The 21,726-nt window shown below is 38.2% G+C and overlaps 1 protein-coding gene across 7 annotated transcripts in view; it reads right to left on the reverse strand.

The window, feature by feature from the left end:
- Ebf4 (EBF family member 4) overlaps window positions 1–21,726 on the reverse strand; it is a 64,429-nt gene that overhangs the window by 21,383 nt on the left and 21,320 nt on the right. The window lies entirely within an intron of this gene.

The following is a 21,726-nucleotide window of genomic DNA, read 5'->3' on the forward strand; positions in this document are numbered from 1 at the left end:
TATCCTCGAGCTGGTGGAGTGGCTGAAGTGGGACAGTATTTGCCTAGCAAGCATGAAGCCCTGAGTTCAAACCTCAGTAGTGCCAAGAAAAGAAAAATCCCAAGACCCTTATCCTAACCAGCATCTCAACCACCCCCAGGGCAGATGTAGAAATCTCTCTCTAACCCCCTCAGCTTCAACTTCCCTTAAGTGCTCTGGGCTCTGAAAAGGGATGGGCAGGCAAGGCAAGTGCACATCATTCAGGTGGCAAGAGGGAAAACCTCCATCCCATCTTAGCACTGATTCTGGGACCGCAAGGGGAATTGCCAGAATGAGTTGTGAACAGAAGCCTGTGCTTAAACATGATGTGGGAGAGAAGAGGTCCTGCTGGAAGAGGGAGAAGGAAATGAGTCCTTCTGTGGGCTTGTTTAGTAACTGTAGAACAACAGGGAATACTGCATTGACTATTGTGTTAGGAAGGTGTCTGGTTCTTTTGTAGCTCCCACAACCCTTCCTCATCAAATTGCATTTCTCAGGTTGTGCACAATCTAAGTTTGCCCCTAACAAGGTAGTCTACAGCTTACCTCTGCCAGGTGGCTGAGATTGACCTGTTTCAACAGTGTTACTGAAACAAACCACTATGCAGCAGGCAAAACCATACACCAGGAAGGAATCATGACCCATAGCCCTTGTCTACCCCTGGGAGCCAGAGGAAGAGAGCTATGGGCCTCTGTGGAGAGGGAATCTCCCACCTCCACCCACACCCCAGGTCATCCTGGCCAAATATTTAAAGTCTCAGATCTATGATATCTGATAAGGTAGACACACATGGTTATTTAAATTTGACTTAGTTATAATTAAATGCAATAAAAATTCAGATCCTCAGTCACATTCGCTACATTTCAAGTGCCCAATAGCTATGCATGGCTGTTGGCTACCATATTGGTCAATGCAGAATATTTCCATCATTGCAGAAAGTCTTGTTGTCTTAAACACTTACATGGTTCTCCATTTCCTCTTATTATGTAATATTCATAGTCTCAGCTGACGTAAGTTTAGGGTTTTTCATAATTATGAAATATTTTTAATGTAATTTTGTTTTGTCTTCTCAACTGGTCCATAAACTCTTGGAGGGTAGGAATAATTGTTTAAATCCCTCTCTTTCCCTGAACATTTACTGTAGTGCCTAACCCACAGCAGGTGCTAACAGATCATGATGGAATTAAAGAATCAAAAATTACTGCGACAGGATGAATGCTGGGCCAAAGCTCCCAATCACTTTTAACAGGAAGCAATATAAAATCTTGTACTCAGGTTAAACATGTCAATTACAGGGATAGGACGCTGAGAATTGTAAAGTAAGGACCCCCTGAAGAGCTATGCCTTCAATAAAGCAAAAAAAAAAAAAAAAAAAAACTGGCAAAAAATGGTCAAAACCCAACTTTTTTAGAAATCTGAAAATTAAGAAATGCTTGTATACCCCTCAAAGTATTTATTCAACAAAATGGTTGAATCTTACAAAAAATAGAAAGCTTGGTGGGTTTTTTTGGAGGGGTGGGGAGGTGAACTCAGGACTTCATGCTTGCAAAGCAGATGCTCTACTGCTTATGCCACACCTCCAGCTCATTTTGCTCTGCTTATTTTTGGAAATGGAACGATTTGCCTGGGCTGGCCTCAAACTGCAATCCTCCTGATCTCAGTCTCCCATGTAGCTAGGATTATAGGCATGAGCCAGTAGCCTGGCTTACTGGTGTTCCAACTTGCCCTATCCCCATTCCCTTCTTCTCAGCCCTTTTAAAGATCAGCAGCCTTGTAACCATGATATCCTGGGATCCACTGGAGGGAGGAGAGTGGATTTGGAGCTTCTCAACATTCTGTGTTCAAAGATAATTGTTGTATTTGACCTGTCTGGTAGACCCTGAACAGTCCAATGCACAGAACTTGTTGCCTGACTTGACTCAGTTTTTTCAGCAAGAAAAGTACTATTCTTGAGGTGTTTGTTAAAAACAACCAGTGGCAATTGTTTAACACAGCAGCTGTTTGAGGCAGTAATAATACTTGGGGCAAGTGAATCTGGCCAAACATTGTCAGGGAAAAAGTGGGGGACTCTGAAAAGCTTTGGCATATTTCTCTAGAAAGCCAGGCATATGTGTAGGGAAGAGCACATGCCCAGGTGTGGAAAGGCCTTAGTCTCACCTCTGGCTTCCTGCCCAAACAGGAGGTGAAGTTCAGGCAGAGTTGTCAGTAACTAGAGCACAGGAAGACATTCCCAACACATAGATAGCACTTCAGCAAAGAGTTGAAGACTTACTGGTTCAGAGCATTTAAGGAAATGTCTATCTAATCATGAGCTGATCACTAAACTAACCGCTGAAACTTTAGTGACCAAACATGCTGGGAAATACAGACTTTATAGACTTAGTCTTGGAAAGTCACTAAACAAATAGTAACAGTAAGAAGAAAAGGCATGATGAGGATGTGATTTCCAGAAGTGTTACATTATACTCTTAAAATGTAGTTCTCAATAAACAATTATGATATGTGCAAAGTAGTAGGAAAGTAAGATCTACAGATGGGAAATGAAGCAGTCAATAGAACTGTCCCTGGGGAAGGGGAAGCCCATATGTTAAATTCATTCTAGACAAAGAATTTTTTGGTGGCACTGGGATTTGAACTCAGGGCCTCAAGCTTGTTAGGCAGGCACTCTACCACTTAAGCCATGTCTCAGACCTTTTTTGCTTTAGTTATTTTTCAGATAGGGTCTTGTTTTTTGTTTTTGTTTTTGTTTTTGCCCAGAGCCAACTTGGACAACAATCCTCCTATCTATGACTCCCGTGTAGCTGGGACTGCAGACTTGTACCACCATGCCTAGCTTATTTGTTGAGATGGGACTTTGCTAACTTTTTGCCTGGGCCAGCATGGTATCATGAGCCTCCTGATCTCTACCTACCAATTAGCTAGGATTATAGGTATATGTACTATATAGGTATGTACTGAAAGAGATCCACCCAAAGACACATCATACTCAAACTACTGAAAGACCAAGGAAAACTCTTGGAGCAATGAGAGAGAAGTAATTTATCTGTATAAAAGATCTTCAATAAGATTAATACCTGAGTTCTCAACAGCAACTCTGGAGGTCAAAAAGCAATAAAACCTCATCTTGTGCTGAAAGGAAACTTCTTTCAACAAAAATTCTATTCAGTGAAACTATTCACTCAAATATGAAGGAGAAATTGAGACATTTTTAAGTAAACAAAAATTGAAGGCTCATCACTGACAGATTTGTTCTATAGGAAATAAGAAAAGGAGTACTTCAGTATGAAATTCAGGGACTCATGACATGAAAAAATAAAGAACACTGGTAAGAGTAACTATGTAGGGCACTATAAGAAATAGCACATTTTAACTATTTTGTTTTCCTATCTAATGTAAAAGCTAACGGCACATGTATTGGGGGAGGGATATATGGACACTCTGCTTTCCAGTCATTTTTTTACTACAAATGTAAAACTTATCTAAAGATAAGGCCTATTTTAAAAAGGTAACTGCAGAAAACAATAATTATAATCTGTAAAGATCTGATGTTATCAGTAATGGTAGAACAAAGGAGGGGAGAGAGAGAATGGAGCTATATTGGAGTGTTGTTTTGTATACTATCAAAATGATACCATCTAAATTAGATTATTCTAAATTAACATATTAATTATAATCCTGAGGGTAATTGTTAAGAAAATAATTCAAAAACATAGTAACAACAATAACAACAGAATTACAAGAGTACAGTGGAAAATATCCATTTAACACATGTGAGGCAGTTTTGGAGGAAGAGAGGAACAAGAAGACAGGGAAAACACAGAGCAAAATGGCAGATGTAATTTCTGCTTTATCAGTAATTACATTAAATATAAATGGATTACATTTATATTTTTATAGTATAAACTGGTTGAGAATAAAAGGATGGGAAAATATATGTCACTCAAAGGTTAGTAAGAGCTGGAGTGGCTATACAATATACAAGAGAGAATTTAAGACAAAAATTGTTATGAGAGACCAAGAAGGACATTTTATAATAATAAAACTATCAATCTATCAGAAAGAAATAAGAACTTTAGACATATGCACCTAGTAACAGAGATCCAAAATACATGAAGCACAAAATAATGGAATGGACAGAAGAAACAGATAATTCAACAATAATAGGGTATGACTTCAATGCCCTACTTTCAAAATGGATGGAACTAGTAGGCAGTGGATAACGAAGAAATAGAAGACACTACAAACTACTAGACCTAAAAGATGTCTATAGGTCATTCCACCTAACAATAGCAAAAGAAACATTCTTCTCAAGTGCACGTGGGACGTTCTCCAGAATAGACCATATGTTAGGCTATTTAAAAAGACTCAATAATTTTTTTTTTTTTGCTGTACGGAGGTTTGAACTCAGGGCCTCACTCTAGGCAGGTGCTCTACCACTTGAGCCACTCCACCAGCCTTTTTTGTGATGGTTTTTTCGAGATAGGGTCTTGCATAAATACTATTTGCCTGGTCTGGCTTCTATCTGTGATCTTCCTGATCTCTGCCTCCTGAGCAGCTGGGATTAGAGGCATGAGCCATCAGCGCCTGGCTGCTTCAATAAGTTTTAAGGAATTAAAACCATAAAAGAATTAAATTTAAAAAATCAGTAACAGAAGAAAATTTGGCAAGTTTGCAAATATGTGGAAATAATATACTTTTTAATAACCTATGAATCAAGGAAGAAATCACAGGAGAAATTAGAACATCTTTGAGATAATAAAAATGAAACACAGCATACTAAAACTTATGGGATGTTGCTAAAGGAATGCTCAAGTGTAAGTTTATGGTTGTAAACCCCTATTATGAAAAAAAAGGAGAAAGATCTCAAGTCTATAACACAACCTTCCACCTTAACAAAGGTGGAATATCCCTATAATCCCAGCACTTGAGAGGTGGAGCCCGGAGGATCACAAGTTTGAGGCCAGCCTGGGCTACATAGTGAGATCTTATCTCAAAAAAATTAAATGAGAAAAGGAAGTGGAAAAATAAAGATAAAGTAGAAATAAATGAAATAGAGAATAGAAAATAGTGAAAAATCAATGAAAAGGTTTTTTTTTTCATTTTAAAGATCAATAAAATTAGCAAATATTTAGCTAGAATGACAAAGAAAAATACAAAATTCAAATTATTCAAACTAGGAGTAAAAGAGATGACATCACAACCAACCTCACAGAAATGAGAAAGATTAAAAGGGAGTACTGTGAACAAATGTATGATGTTACATTAGATGGCCAAATGAAAAAGACTAGTCCTAGAAAGACATAAGTTCATATCATTTTTTTTGGCAGTGCTAGGGTTTGAACTCAGGGCCTCATGCTTGGTAGGCAGGTGCTCTACCAGTTGAGCAACTCTACGAGCTCTTTTTGTTGCCCAGTCTGGCTTTGAACCTTGATCCTTCTGATCTCTGCTCCTGAGTAGCTAGGGTTACAGGTGTGAGCCACCAGTGCCTGGCTCTTTTTTTTTTTTCTTTTTTTGGTGGGACTGGGGTTTGAACTCAAGGCTTCGTGCTTACAAAACAGGCACTCTACCAGCTGAGCCACACAGCCAGAGGAAAGACATAAATTATTGAAAATTTCCTTCAGAATAGAATTATGACAAGTAAAGAGACTGTATTAGAAATTTAAAAGCTTCCCAGAAAGAAAATCCTAGTCCCCAGATGGCTTTAATTGTGAATTGTACCAAACATTCAAAAAAAAAAAATGTATCCTTCACAACTCCTCAAAAAACTAAGACGTTGGAGTTGGATGTGGTGATGCACATGTGTAATCCCAGCAGGAGAGGTTGAGGCAGGAGGATCACACGTTCAAGGTTAGTCTGGGCTGCATAGGGAGACCTTGACTCAAAAAACCAAAAACAAAGCTAGAAGTTAGACTCCCTACTTTATATCCTTATAAAAATTCACTCAAAATGGGTCATAGACATAAACATAAGAGCTGCAATGAGACGAGTCTTAGAAGAACAATTAGGAGTAGATCTTGCTTACCTTGAATAGGTAATGCTTTCTTAAATGTGGCACCAAAAGTACAAGCAACCAAAGAAAAACTTGATAAATTGGACAAGATCAAAAATCAAAAGCTTTTGTGATTCAAATACTATCAAGAAAGTGAAAAGAGTCAGGCACCCGTGGCTCAGCTACTTAGGAGGCTGAGATCAGAGGATCGAGGTTTGAGTCCAGTTTGGGCAAACAGTTCTCAAGACCCACCTCCAAAATAACCAGAGCAAAATGGACTGGAGGTGTGGCTCAAGTAGTAGAGCACCTGCTTTGCAAGCACGGAGCCCTGAGTTCAAACCCCAGTCCCAGGAAAAATAAATAAAGTGAAAAGATAGCTCACAGAATGAGAGAAAATATTTGCAAATTATACATTGAATAAGATTTTTGGGCTGGTGACTTGGTTTACTTGGTAGAGTGCCTGACTAGCAAGTGCAGGACCTGAGTTCAAACCCAGTACCACAAAAATATATATATATTTTAGTATCCATAATGAACCAAGGACTCTTCCAATGTAATAATATTAATTTAAAAATGGGCAAAAATATCATGGAATCAGCCTAGGTGCCCATCAACAGATGAATGGGTAAAGAAAATGTTGTATATAGACACAATGGAATATTATTCAGACACAAAGAATGAGTTTACATCATTTTCAGGAAAATGGATGGAATTGGAGATCATCATGTTAACTGAAATAGGCCAGACTCAGAAAAACAAATATTGTATGTTTTCTCTCATATGCAGAATGTAGAAAAGCAGCAGAAGGGGAACTGTTTGGGATGTGGTAGGGAACAGCAAGAGGAGGAAGGGGACAAGAGAGGGTGATAGGAATGAATATGGTCAAAGTGCATAGTGCAAGCATGAAAAATGTCATAATGAAACCCATTACATTTTAAGTTAACCAATGAATAAAAGAGAAAAAGATGATATTGAAGGCACTGAAGAGTTCAAAGTTTGAAAAAATGGGTAAAGAATTTGAATAGACATTCTCCAGCTGGGTGTGTCTCAAGTGGTAGAGCGCCTGCCTAGCAAGCATGAGACCCTGAGTTCAACCCCCAGTACCACCAAAGACATTCTCCAAAGAGGATATGCAAATGGCCTATGTGTACATGAAAAGATGCTGAGATCATCAGTCATCAGACACATGCAAATCAAAACCATAATGAACTGGCAGTGTGATGGATCACACCTGTAATCCTAGCTACTTGAGAGGTAGAAATTGGGAGATTATGACTCGAGGCCAGGTGCAGTGGCACATATGTGTGATCCGAGCTATGAGGGAGGCCACAGATAGGAGGACTGCAGATGGAGGCCAGCTGGGGCAAAAATGAGAGAACTTACCTGAAAAATAACAAAAGTAAAAAAAAAAAAACCCAAAACAATTGCTGAGGAGGATGTGAGAAATTGAACCCTCACACATTACTGGAAGAGAGTAAATTAGTGCAGCATTCTTGGAAAAGGGGGCCTGGTTGGAGGAAGTAGGTCACTAGGGGCATCTCCTTGGGGGCTGTATTCTGCCCTGGTCCCTTTCTGTTGCTGCTCTGCTCTGTTTCCTGGCTGCCATGAGTTCAACAGCTCTGCACCACCACACTCGCCCCGCCATGATGGACTGAAACCATGGGCTAAAATCAATCCATCCTCCCTTCAGTTGCTTACGTCAGGCATTTTGTCATAGTGATGGCAAAGTAACTAACACAATCAGCAATGTTGATTTTGAGACAGGGTCTTACTGTATTGCTCAGGACGGCCTGGAACTTGTGGTCCCCCTTCCTCAGCCTCCCAGGTAGCTGGAATTATAGGCATGAACACTAAGCGTATCCACACAAAGCCTTGCACATGAAGGTTGATAGTAATATCATTCATAATAACCGAAAAGTAGAAACAACCTAGATATGTATCCATTGATGAATGGATAAATAAAAAACTGCAAATCTTTACATTTTGTTGCATTGGGCAACAAAATGAAATGGAATGCTGATATAAAGTATAATATGGGTGAACCCTGAGAGCATTCTGCTAAGTAAACGAAGCTAGTTACAATAGACATGTGCTATATGATTCTGTTTATATGAGATATCCAGAATAAACAAATCCACAGAGACACAATGTAGATTACTGGTTGCCAGGGGCTGGGTTAGGAAGGAGTAAGGAAAGACTACTAATGGGTATGAGATTTAGTTTTTGGAATGATGAAAATATCCCAAAGTTAGTGTTGATGATGGTACAACTTTGTGAAGATACTAAAACCCACACAATTGTACACTTCAAAAGAGTGATTTTCTTGGTTTGTTAATTATATCTAACAAATTCTGTCATAAAAAATTTAATAGTACAGGTAGGTGTCCCTGGGTTGACAGTAGTGGAGAAACTAGGTATCTTAGTAGACTCAAGTTTGATAGGGACAAGAACTAGAAACCCACATTCTGTGTTGAAGCTCTGCACAATGTGAAGTAGCAGGGGGGATGTGAGGTCCTCCTGGCTTTAGTTCCATTCCTAAGAACTCACCTTAGACCTGGCGGCTCATGCCTGTAATCCCAGCACCTGGGAAGCTAAGGCAGGAGGATTATGAGTTTAAGGCCAGCCTGGGCTACCCAGTGAGACCTGTCACAGTGTAGTGGTGGACAGTTGTAATCCCAGCTAATTGGGAGGTGGAGGTAGGAGGATCACAGTTTGAGTGTGGCATGGGCAAAAGCACAAGACCATATTTCAGGAACAAATTAAAAGCAAAAGGACTAGGGGCATTACTCAAGCAGTTAAACACCTGCTTCACAAATGTGAGGAACTGAGTTCAACCTCTATTATCGAAAACAAACAAAAACCACTTCACTTTCACATCCCCATAAACACCAGGCCTCTCAAGTCATAGGCAGATGGGGAGGCCTGGGTTCTGTGCCAGCTCCCTGTTCTGAAAGGAACATCATAGATAATAGGTGCTTGCTCCAGAGGGAGAGGCATCTAGTAGCAATGGACAAAGGAAAACGTGGTTTGTGCACAGTGAGAATGGCTTAGACAGAAGGTGTCCGTGGCAAGTAATGCTTACTCTCCCTGTTATCCTCCTTCTTTCCTTTATTTTCATGACAGAAAACTCTTTAAGTTTTACCTGTGTTCAGGAAGGCCCACTAAAAACCTACATTTCCCAGCCTCCCTTGCAGCAAGGTGTAGCCACATGACTAAGTTCTGGCCAATGGTATGAGCAAAAGTGAGGTGTGCCCTTCAAGTCATATCTCCATAAAGAAGCTGCTTATTCCAATTCTTTTAAACCCTTTTGGGAAACCTAGCCCTACCCTGATTTTAATCTTCTGCTTTCCAGAACTGTGAGAGAATAAATTTCTTTTCAGTTACCAAGTCTGTGGTAATTTGTCATGGCAACCCTAAGAAACTACATGGATGGGGCCATTGTCTTCATCCTCAGCTGCCAATTGCTCTTGGCAGATGAGGATCCCCCTCCCCTGGAAATGCTTGGATAGGCTTGCAGCCTCTGTCTAACTGACTTTTTCTCATGAGGTGCCATTGACACAAGTGGAACCAACACTCCAGAGCTCCCAGAGGGATCAGCTTCCTTATTTAACTCCAATCCTGCCTCTTCCCTCTTCCCTTATTCACCTTCTCTTGAAGGCACTTCCTCAAAGAACCCCTTGCACAAGAGTCCCAGTCTCAGTCTCTGCCTCTAGGGACATTGCTGGTTTATAAAAAGTAATAGCCACTACTTATAGCTATGTAATAGAACGTGATAATGGATTCTTTTTTTGTCTGGGTTTCAACTAAGGCCTGAAAGTTCGGTAGGACAGGTAGCGCTGGACAGTCTGTTCTTCCTGGTAACAGACTGAAACGTGTTCGTGACCTTGAGCTCATCATCTGTCTTTGCAGTGGAAAGTGGGAACTGGATTGTATGGAGCTTTTAGGGAGGTGTGTGTTGGGGGGTGGGGCTACTGTCCAACTTCAGGCTAGCAAGGGACCTTCAGAGAACTGCTTGGAAGTTGGCAAGGGTGTCCTAGAATGAGAAGAGCAGGGAACTCCGTATTGAACTCATACCTGACAGGTTTAACAGCAAGAGGCTGTGGGACGGGAGCTCATCTGGGCAGTTGAGCATGGCTGGACGCTGCTGTAGTCAGATTAGGAACCAGATACTTCCAGAGCTTATTAGAGCAAGGAGTGTGCCTGCTCTTCATCAGCCAGATCTGGGCTCTTTGAGGATGGCTGGCTGTGAACTGTTATGAAAATGTACTCAAAAGAGAACAAAAGATTTTAAAAAAAGAATGGGGGGAGCTGAGCACCTGTGGCTCACACCTGTAATCCTAGCTACTGAGGAGGCAGAAATCAGGAGGATGGAGGTTTGAGATCAGTGTAGGCAAAAAAAAGGGAGACCCTGGCTCAAAGATACCCAACACAAAAAAAGGGCTGGGGGCGTGGCTTAAGTGGTAGAGCGCCTGTGTAGCAAGGAGGGAGGCTCTAAATCAGGGATTCTTAACTTTTAAATGTTGCTACGGCCCCCAATTGACCCACTCTCAGAAAAATGTTCCCAAAGGTATAAAAAATACATATAGGATTATGGATTATGAAGGAAACCAATTATATTGAAATATAGTTGTCAAAACATATTTTTAAATTGTAATATGGTTATATAATACTTTACTAATTCATTAAAGATCTAGCATCAGTTTTAACTACAGTAATTTTGAAGTAACAATGAATATAAAATATCAACAACAGCTCTACTGTGATGTGAAAATGAACTATTCTGTGGACAGAATTACATACAGCACTAATACTCTTGGGTCTGATCTCTCTTCTCTCCACTGAAGGAAATGCTAGAGTTAGCTCAAAGTTTCCTGAACTAGAGGTTATGTAGAATAAAGTTGGAATTTTCCCATCTGAGTCCAGCCAGAATTCTATCTCTGGACTCACAGGGATTCTTATAGAGTATAAAAACTATAAAAGGCCATAAGAAGTGTGTCTGGGGTGGAGGGTGGGAATCTCGGAGATCTAGCTACAAAAATTTACCCAGAGAGAAGCCAGACCCAGGCACAAAATCAAGTGGTACCAGATTACCACTCCGTCGCCCTAGGGACGCCTTTTCTATCCTGAACCTTGTTTCCCTTCTACCACTTCAACCATGGAGATCACTCCAAACTGCAGGTGATAAGTAGCAGTGAAGATGACTGGAGATAGGAAAAGCCCTTCTGCGAACTCCTCCTCCATCACTGAACCCAAGACTGCATCAAGCCAGGAAGGCTGTGCTTTAGAACAAGATAGTCTGCAGACATCCCATGTTAGACTCTCTGGATATTTTATTACCCAAAAGTGACCAGCTGGTTTTTGTTTCATGAGCGTGATGGGAAAAAGCCGAGGGACCTGTCCATATGTTGTTTAGGGACAGAGAGAAGTGATGCAGAAGAGCAGTCTTCTAAGGCAATTGTTAGACCAAGTAAGGCTGCTTTTGTCTGCACCTTCCCCAGTGACGCTTCTACAATTTGTGAGTTATATTTCACAAAGCACTTTCAAGACCTGGCATAATAAAGCTTCATTTTCTTCTACACTCATCTGAATTAAACATGATTTCAATAAAATGACATAATCAATAGAGTGAAAAGGTAACTTGTAGAATGGAAGAGGGTATTTGCAAATCATATATCTGATAAGGCAATACTATTCAGTATATATTTAGAACTTCTACAACTCAACAATAAAAAAGTCCAAATAACCTGATTTTTAAAATGGACAATGGATGTCAATGGACTTTTCTCCAGAGATGATGTATGAGTATCCAAGAAGCCTATGAAAAGGTGTTCAGCATCAATTAGAGAAACATAAAACTATAACCAGGTATCACTTTATACACTAGGATAACTACTATTTGATGATCCATCAATCCTACTTCTAGGTATATATCCAAAATAATTGAGAGCAAGTTCTCAAAGAGATATTAGCACATCTACATTCATAGTAGCATAATTCACAATAGCCAAGAGATAGAAGCAACTAAGTGTTCACTGACAGATGAATGTGGCATATACATAAAATGGAATATGTGTGCGTTATTAACATTCAACTTATAGCAAAATATACATGGAATATATATTTCCTTCCTTAAAAGGGAAGGAAATCCTATCATCCTATCACATGCTCCAACATGGATCAACCTTGAGGACATTATGCTAAATAAAATAAGTCACTCCCAAAAAGTCAAATACAGTATCATCCCACTTACATGATGTATGCAAGAGTGATAGAAACAGAAGTAGATGTTGGCTACCAGGGGCTGAGGGGAGCAGGAAATTGGGAGTTGTTGCTTATTGGATATGGAAACAGAAGAAATGCTACAAATAGAAAGCACAAAGTAACAGTGTGGGGGGCATGGCTCAAGTGGTACAGCACCTGCCTAGCAAGCAAGAGGCCCTGAGCTCAAACCTCATTAACACTGAAAAACCCAAAACAAAATAAAACAACCAACACTTCCCCCACCCCAAAACTTCACAAAATACTGGTAAAAGGTTCAGATGAGAAGGGAGCTTCAAGATTTTTCAAAACTAGTCCACACTTAATAAACTAGTCAACAATATTTGTATAAAAATTGATAGAACAACAGTGATAAGCCAAAAATTCACATGGGAGGTTATTCCTTATCTATTCATTTTTAATAGGTCAAACAGTGATGAGAAAAGAAAGATCTAGGCAACACAATTAACAATCTTGATTTAATGAACATACACAAAGCGTTAGACCAAATAGATACAACTGGGTCAGAAATTAGTAACAAAAGACACATGGAAAAATATCAGGTTTGGAAATTAAGAACTAAACTTCTGCTTCTAGCCAAGATGCAATGAGAGACCACATTTATCTGCAGCTTCAAACCAAAACAGAACAAACCAGACAAAATATGCAAAACATTCTTTCAAGTCAACAAAGGCCAGTGACCCCCTGAGAAAAGGGAAATAAGCAGGGTGAACCTCCCAGATGTCCTAACAGGGCTTTGAGAGTTTTGCACAAGGAGAGGAACTGAGATACAGCTCAGCAGACTCCCACAGCTGAGGAGATGAAGCTGGCGCGTTCAGGGAGAGCACGGTAGGTAGACTTCACAAGACAGAGTATTGCAGAGAAAGTGGCACACAAAGAGTCACAGAGACTTGGAGGCCCCACTTGAGTAGTTAGTAGAGAACTGATGAGTACACACATGTGAGGAAACTGCCCAAAGCAAGGGAAAGAACCCTAAAAAGGAACAGAGTGTAGTCCTGGTGTGCATATAGGGCTAGAAATAGGGCCTGTTTCTACAAGCTAGACTGAGATAAATCTTAATCCATGGGATGTTAGGTAGGGTACTCAGAAATAATTAGGCCCAGACTTGAGTACTACTATTGATGCATCTAATAAATGATAAAAGCAAGGCTTGAATAGATAAAACTGTCCCCCAAAAAACTGATAAAACTGAGCTGCATCCCAGAACAAAGCTCAAGATTTACAAGAATGCAAAAAAATCTGCCAGCTGGGTAAGGTGGCGCATACTTGCAATCCCAGCACTCAGTAGATTAAGGTAGGATGATCATGAGTTCAGGGCCAGCCTGGGCTACAGAGATGTTTGACGCCAGCCTGGGCTGTATAGTGAAACCCCCTACCTCAAAAAACAAAACAAAACAAAACAAAACAAAACCCTGCTGCCCAAGAAGAAAAAAAGTTACAATAATTTTAAGAAAAAAATTTACAAACATCCCAGTATGGATTACCAGGCATGCCAAGATGAAAACAAACAAAACTCTAACAACAAAATCCCCCCCAGTAAAACAAAAAAAAAATCCATAATGAACAGAATAATTAATTGACACTGATCCAGGCAGAAGGTTGTTAGAATCAGCTGAAAAGGACACTAAAGGAGTTATTATAGCTATAATTTATATGTCAAAAATTTAAGTAGAGGAGCCAGGTGTGGTGGTGCACACCTGTAATGCTAGTACTCAGGAGGCTAAGCTATGAGGATTGTGAGTTTAAGACTGGCCTAGGCTACACAGTGAGACCCTGTCTCAAAAAAGTTTTTAAAATAGAGATATGGAAAATATAAAAGACACAAATTCAATTTGTCAAAATGAAAAGTGCAATATCTGAGATTTAGAAGAAATATATGTGATGGGATGGACCATAAATGAGACATTGCAGAAGACTGGGGAACTCAAAGGCATCGCAGTAGAAACTATCCAAAACGAGAGCACAGAGGAAACTATACACTTCTTCTTAGGAAGTGTATAGAAGTGTACTAGAAGACATGCTTCAGCAAATAAGGAATCAAACTAAAAGAAAAGACAATATGGCATTCAAGAAATGAGTCGTGAGAGAGAGTAAGAGGGAGAGAGAGAGAGAGAAAGAGAAAGAAAGAGAGAGAGAGAGACTAATCCCAGCACTGAGGCTGAGAGGCTGAGGCTGTAGGATTGTGAGTTTAAGGCCAGCCTGGGCTACATAGTAAGACCCTGTCTCCAAAAAAAAAAAAAAAAAAGAAGGGAAGAAAGAAAGCAGGAAGGAAGGAAACCAGAGAGCCACAGGAAAAAACCATAATAGCCTAATATATGGGTAATTCAAGTCCCCAAAGGAGGAGCAGAAAAGTATTTGAATAAATGTTAAAATCTTTCAAAATGTAAGGAAAACTTAAACTAATAGATCCAAAGACATCAATGTACTACAAAGCACAAGAAACATGGAGAAAACCACATCAACATATAGGATAAACAAGTTGCTCAAAATGAATGATAAAGAGAAAATCCTAAAGGCAGCCAGAAATAAAAGACATACACAGGAACAAAGACAAGGATGATATCAGATTTCTTGTCAGAAATGCAAGATAGGGAGCCAGAGTGGCTGAGTATACACAGCATAGTATAGAGAGTGTATGAGTATACACATAGTGTGCAGAGTATAAGTAGAGCACTTAACAGGTGTGCAAGTCCTGGGGTTGCAGTCTCAGCACCAGAATAAATAAAAAATAAGATAAATAAATAAAGGAAAGGACAAAAAAGATAGTGTAGCAACATTTTAAAATAAATCAAAATAACTGTCAACCTAGAATTCTATACCCAGCAAAAATATCTTTCAAAAACAATACAAGAAATATTAAAGGATGCTCTTTAGATATAAAATGGTAGCAGATAGAAATCTGGAGCAACAGAAGGTCATGAAGCACTGAAAATGGTAACTATATGGATAAGTATATGATATTTTAGTTTGACTGAAATGTCTAAATATAATTGATTAAATGAAATAACATATTGTGGGTTTTATAATGTGAAAATTAAAATCATGGTCAAGCACAGTGGCTCACACCTGTAATCCTAGCTACTTGGAAGGTGGCGATTGGGAGGATTGTAGTTTGAGACCTGCTGGGGCAAATAGTTAGAGAGACCCTTATCTCAATCAATAAGCCAGGAATGATGGCATGTGCCTATGACCCCAGCTACAAAGGAGGCTGTAGGTAAGAGGATAATAGTTTGAGGCTGGCCTCAGGCAAAAATATGAGAACTTATATAAAAAATAACTAGAGCAAAACATGTCTGGGATTGTGGCTGAAGTGCTAGCGTGCCTTCCTGGCAAGCACAGGGCCCTGAGTTTAACACCAGCCAAAACTCAATCAGTAGATCAGTATTAATCAATCATGAGAGCAACAGCATATTAGATAAGAGAAGTGGTATAATTGGAGGTAGACAGCAGTAAGTTAAAGGTGTATACCTATTAGTTCTAAGTAAACATCTGGAATAACAAAAATACAGTTTTGTTAACAAATCAACATAGAAGATAAAATGAAATCATTTAAAAAAACCCTGAATAATCTAAAAGAAGGCAAAAAACAAATAAACAAACAAAAAACAGAGAAAATGGGAAAGAGGAGCCTGAACAGATGGGACACAAATATCAAGATAATAGATTCAAACCTAACAATCACATTAAATGTGAAAGACCTAAATAGCCAAAGTAAAAGGCAAATAATATCATGTTGGATTAGTTTAAAGACACAACTATGTGATATCTACAAGAAATGCACATTAGGGCTGGAAGTGTGGTTCAAGTGATAGAAAGGCATAAAGAGGTTAAAAGTAAGAGGACAGAAAACAGTACCAGGCTAACACTAATCAAAAGAAAGCAGATATGACTATATAGTATCAAAGTAGGTTTCATGTATTTTATGATAGAGTTAAACAAGAGGACATGATAATCCCCCAAAAGCTATGTACCTAATAATAACAAATTCTCAAGTTAAATGAAGCAAAACTGATAGAAACTCAAGGAGAAATAGGGAAATACACAATTGTAGTCAGTGCCTCTAAAACCTTTCTTTCAGTCATAGCAGGAAATCGCTCAACTGCACTGGAGCAGCCCTGTTAGCTCCCTGACTTGCTTGGTATTTATAGAACACTTCACCTGACAACCATAACAGACACATTCTTTGCAAGTGCAAACGTTTTTTAAGGTGTACCAATTCTGGACCATAAAAAAGTCTCAATAAATTCAAAAGGATTCAAGTCATACAAAGTATATGTACTCTGAGAACAAAAAGATTAAATTAGAAATTAATAATGAGAAGATCCACATTTTTGGAAACTAGATAACAATGGATCAAAAAGCTCTCCACTGAGAAATCAGAAAGTATTTAAAACAAATTATAGAGCATCTGCCTGGCAAGTGTGAGGCCCTGAGTTCAAACCCCAGTACTGCAAAAACAAACAAAAAAATTAAGAAAAGTATTTAAAACTGAACGAAAATGAAAACACAAGGTATCAAAATTTGTGGTATGTCCCTGAAACAGTACTTCTGGAGAAATTTATACCTCAAGAAGACTACCTTAGACAGATAACAGATTTTAAATCAATAATTTAGCTTCTAACTTAAGAAATCAGAAAAGGGGAGGAAATTAAATGAAAGTAATGAAATGAAATTAAATGAAAGTAAGCAGAATTTAACCACGTATCAAAATAGAAACCAATGAAATAGAAGATAGAAAAGCGATGAAGAAACCAAATGCTGTTTCTTTTAGAAGATCGGTAACATGGATAAATCTGTAGCCAGACTGATTAACAAAAAGAGAGAAGACACAATTTGCTAGTTTCAGGAATGAGAGAGGTGATATTACTTTAGGTTCTAGAAATATTAGTTGGATGATAAGGTAATATAATGATCACTTTTATGCCAATAGATCCAATAATTTATAAGAAATGAGAAAAATCCTTAAAAGATACCAATTACCAAAGCTCTTATATCTTTTAGAGATATCGAGTCTACAGGTCAAATCTTACCCACAAAGAACACTTCAGGCCCAGATGGGTTCACTGGTGAATTTTACCAAATACTTAAGGAAGAAGTAATACTAATTCTATACAAACTCAAAAAATTGAAAAGGGGGAATGCTTTCCAACTATTGATGCCAGAATTATCCTGATAGCAAAACCAGGCAAAGAATTAAGAAAAATATAGATACCCATCGTGAATACTGATGCAAAATTTTTTGTTTGTTTGCTTTGGTGGGACTGGGGTTATAACTAGGGCTTTGTGCTTGTGAAGCAGGCACTCTACCACATGAACCACACCTCCAGCCCTTTTTGCTCTGGTTATTTTGGGAATAGGGTCTCATTTTTTCACCTGGGCAGGCCTGGACTGTGATTCTCCTGTTTTACACTTCAGGCCTTTCTGGCCATAGATGCAATGACAGGTGTGCACCACTGTGCTCAGTCTTTTATTGATTGACATGGGGTCTTGTGAACTTTGTGTGTCCCTGCTGGCCTTGAACTGTGATCCTCCCGATTTCAGTGTCCCAAGTAACTAGGATGCATGAGCCACTGGTGCCCAGCCAGATGGAAAACATTTAAACAAAATTTCATCGAATTGAATCCAACAGCATATTAAAAAGACAATACATCAATACCAAGAAGAGTTTATCTGGGAAATGTAGGATTGGTCTAACATTAGAAAACCAATCAATTTAATCCACAATATTGAACTAAAAAAGGGTTAAAAACTACATGATCCTCTCAATAGATGCAGAAAAAGACACCTGCATTCCTGATGAAAATTCTCTGTAACTTAGAATAGGAGGAAAGTTCTCAACTTGATACAGGATATCTGTGAAAAACGTATATGTAACATTTTACATAATGGTAAAAGAGTGAAAACTCTCTAATCCAGATTGGGAACAGGAAGATATCCATTCTTATCGCTGCTACTCAACATCATCCTGGAAAGTCTAGCCAGTGCAATTAGGCAAGAAAAATAAATAAAAGGCATCTAGATCAGAAAAGAATAAATAAAAGCATCTTCCTTTGCAGATGACATGGTTGTCTATGTAGAAATTCTAATGAAATGTTTAAAAGACTATTGAATTTGATAAGGCTGCAGGCTACAAGAACGACAAACAAAAAATCATATTGGGAAAACAAACTATTGAAAATTGAAATTTAAGATAGTGTTTACAATAGCATGAAAATAATGAAATAGGGGTAAATCTAAACAAAAGATATGAAACATCTGCATACTGAAAACTACAAAACATTATTGAGAGAAAGGAAAGAACATGTAGATAAAGGGAGAGATATACTTTGTTCAGCAATGTCAGATGTTAATTTTCCCAAATTAACCTAGAAATTCAATATAATCCCAATCAAAATCTCATTAGGATTTTTTAAAAAATAAAAATTGATAAACTTATCCCTAAATTCATGTGGAAATGAAAAAAGCATAGAATAGTTAAACAACTCTGAAAATGAAGAATGGAGTTGGAGGCTGGGGAGGTGCTCAATGGTCAAGCACTTCCCTACCATGGTGAGAGCCTGGGTTTGATCCTCAGCATTGAATAAAAAAGAGACTGAAAAGACAAACTCAATGTGGTGGTATGTACCTGCGATCCAGATACTTGGGAGGTAGAGGCAGGAGGATTGAAAGTTCAAGGGCTGCCTGGGCAAAGTTATTGAGACTCTGTCTCAAAAACAAAAATAACCTCTGAAAAGCACTGGGGGTATGGACCATTAAGAAAAAACTTAAGGGGTTTAAAAATTCTCTCCCCCTTATCCCTACAAACTTGAGGCAAATTCTAACAAATTTTCAAGGAATGAATCAATCTAAGCACATACAAACTCATTTAGCAAATAGTAAAAGAGAGAACACAGTCCATTTAGTTATTTGAGGCTGGCAAAGCATTGATTGTCAAAATCACACAAGGGCATTAAAGAAAAGAAAATTACAAATAAATCACTGATGAACATAAAAACAAAAACCTAAACACATTATTAGCAAAGCAAATATTGCAGCACATAAATTAGTATATCATCATGAAGCTATCTTTAAACCATGAGCCATTCAGTATTAGAAAACCTATTAATGTAATTCAACACTTTAAAAGATGAATAGATTAAAGGAGAAAAACTATACGATCAGCTCAATCCAGGCAGAGTAAAATCACATGTGAAATTCCACATTCATTCATGAAAAACAACCTTTCTTAATCAACAAATAGCTACAGCTAACAAAATTATTAGGGGTAAAACATTTAAAGCTCTTCTTTAAAATCAAGAATGAGACAAGAACATCCATGTTCAAGAATGCTCATATTCAGAGCTGCACTTGAAGTCCTAATCAGTGCAATAAAGCAAGAAAAAGAAATAAAATGTCATCTCAGGGCTGGATAGTCAAAACCACCCAGTTGTTTATATAAAATGGCTGTCTACATAGAAAAATCAAGACAAAGGCAACACAAAGACAAAGATCACATGCAAAAACCAGTTGCATTTTTCTATACTGTCAGTGAAGAGATAGAAAACATAAAAAAAAAGAAAACAGACAACAAAAAAGAAAGTTAAAAAAAATTAAAGTATAAAATAAAATAGAGAAAAAACATAACAAAAGATATCATTTACAACAGTAATAAACTATAAGTGGTACTGAGAAATAAGCCACCCATATATCTCAACAGCTCATTCCTTCTTCTTTTTTTTTTTTTTCTGTACTGGGGTTTGAACTCAGAGCCTACACCTCGAGCCACTCCACCAACCCTTTTTTTGTGATGGGTTTTTTTGAGATAGAGTCTTGCAAACTATTTCCCCAGGGCTGGCTTTGAACTGTGATCCTCCTGATCTCTGCCTCTTTAATAGCTAGGACTATAAGAGTGAGCGACCAGCACCTGGCATTCCTTCATCTTTTTAAACTTCCCCCAAACTCTACCTTCCCAGTTTGGCCTACTGTGGCCATTCCATTAAAAATTACATCCTCCCTCCAAATCCTGATTACTTTTAATTTTCTCTATTTTTCCACTAATTACTTCTAAGACACTTGCAATTATTGTTATCGCCCAACTCCTCTATGTCTTCCCTCTCCATCAAGACAAGTATTTTTATCTGTTTCACTTACTCTTTTATACCTAAAGCCTAGAACCCAGAACATGTACTATGTACTTAGTGCCTGGCACATAGTAGCTACTCAGCAAACACTCATCCAGTAAGTGAATAAGTGAAAACAATACGTGTATGTACGTTTTATTGAAAAATAGGCAATTTTATTGACAGACATTAAAGAAGAACTACATAGGTGGAGAGGAAAATCATATTCGTGTATTGGAAGACTCAGTAGATGTAATTCTCCTTCAAATTCATGTTTAAGTTCACTGTAATATTACTCAAAACCCTAAGAGGTGTGTGTGTGTGTGTGTGTGTGTGTGTGTGTGTGTGTGTGTGTGTGTGTATTTGCTGGTGTGGAACTTTATAAGTGGACTCAAAAATTTATATGAAAACACAAAAGGCCAAGATATCCAGTATTCTCCCAAAGAATGCCCTACACACTTTTCTTACATTAGTATTGATATTAATATTATATCGATTAAAACAAGATGATGTTAACACAGGGATTATAAAATCAAAGCAATAAAATACAGAGTGTAGAAATAAACGCACAAGAAGGAAACTTAGGAAATTTAGGCTTTAGCTCATATTCAATGGGAAAAATTATTTCATAAGTGGTACTGAAATAATTAGTGATTTATAAAAGAAGATAATTACATTTATTCCTTAATTCACATCATACCCCCAAATTAATTCCACATAGATTACAAGCTTAAATGTAAAAGGAAAACTGTGAAACCTTTGGAAGAAAATATACAAGACCCCAGGAGAGGGAAGGGTTTGTTATAAAACAGAGTAAAAACCTTGAACAAAATTCTGATATATTAAACTATATTAAGATACTTGCACTATACAAAAGATCGGTGTTTAGAATGTTTAAAGGATCACTAAAATCAGTACAAGAAACTCCAGCTGATTTAAAAAGAAAAATGACAAAACACTTCAATAAGTAATGCAAATACCAACAAACAGGGCTGGCAGAGTGGCTCCAGTGGTAGAGTGACTGCCTAGCAAGTGTAAGGCCCTGAGTTCAAAACCCAGTACTGAAAAAAAAAAGTGACAAATAAGCAAATAAAAAGATGTTCAAATTCACTAATAATCAGGAAAAAGCAAATTAAGGCCATGACAAAATTTCCTATACACACAATAGATTGGTAAACCAGAAGTTTGAGATATCAAACACTGGTGTGCATGTGCACACAGGAACACAGCCCTGTGGGTGGAAGTGTTCGGCAGTGCCTTGGAAAATAGTTTGACATTAACTTGCACAGTTGATCATGTGTGTACTCCATGACCTGGCAATTCCAGTTCTAGTGTATATCC

The sequence above is a fragment of the Castor canadensis genome, chromosome 5 (genome assembly GCF_047511655.1).
Source record: "Castor canadensis chromosome 5, mCasCan1.hap1v2, whole genome shotgun sequence".
NCBI lineage: Eukaryota > Metazoa > Chordata > Mammalia > Rodentia > Castoridae > Castor > Castor canadensis.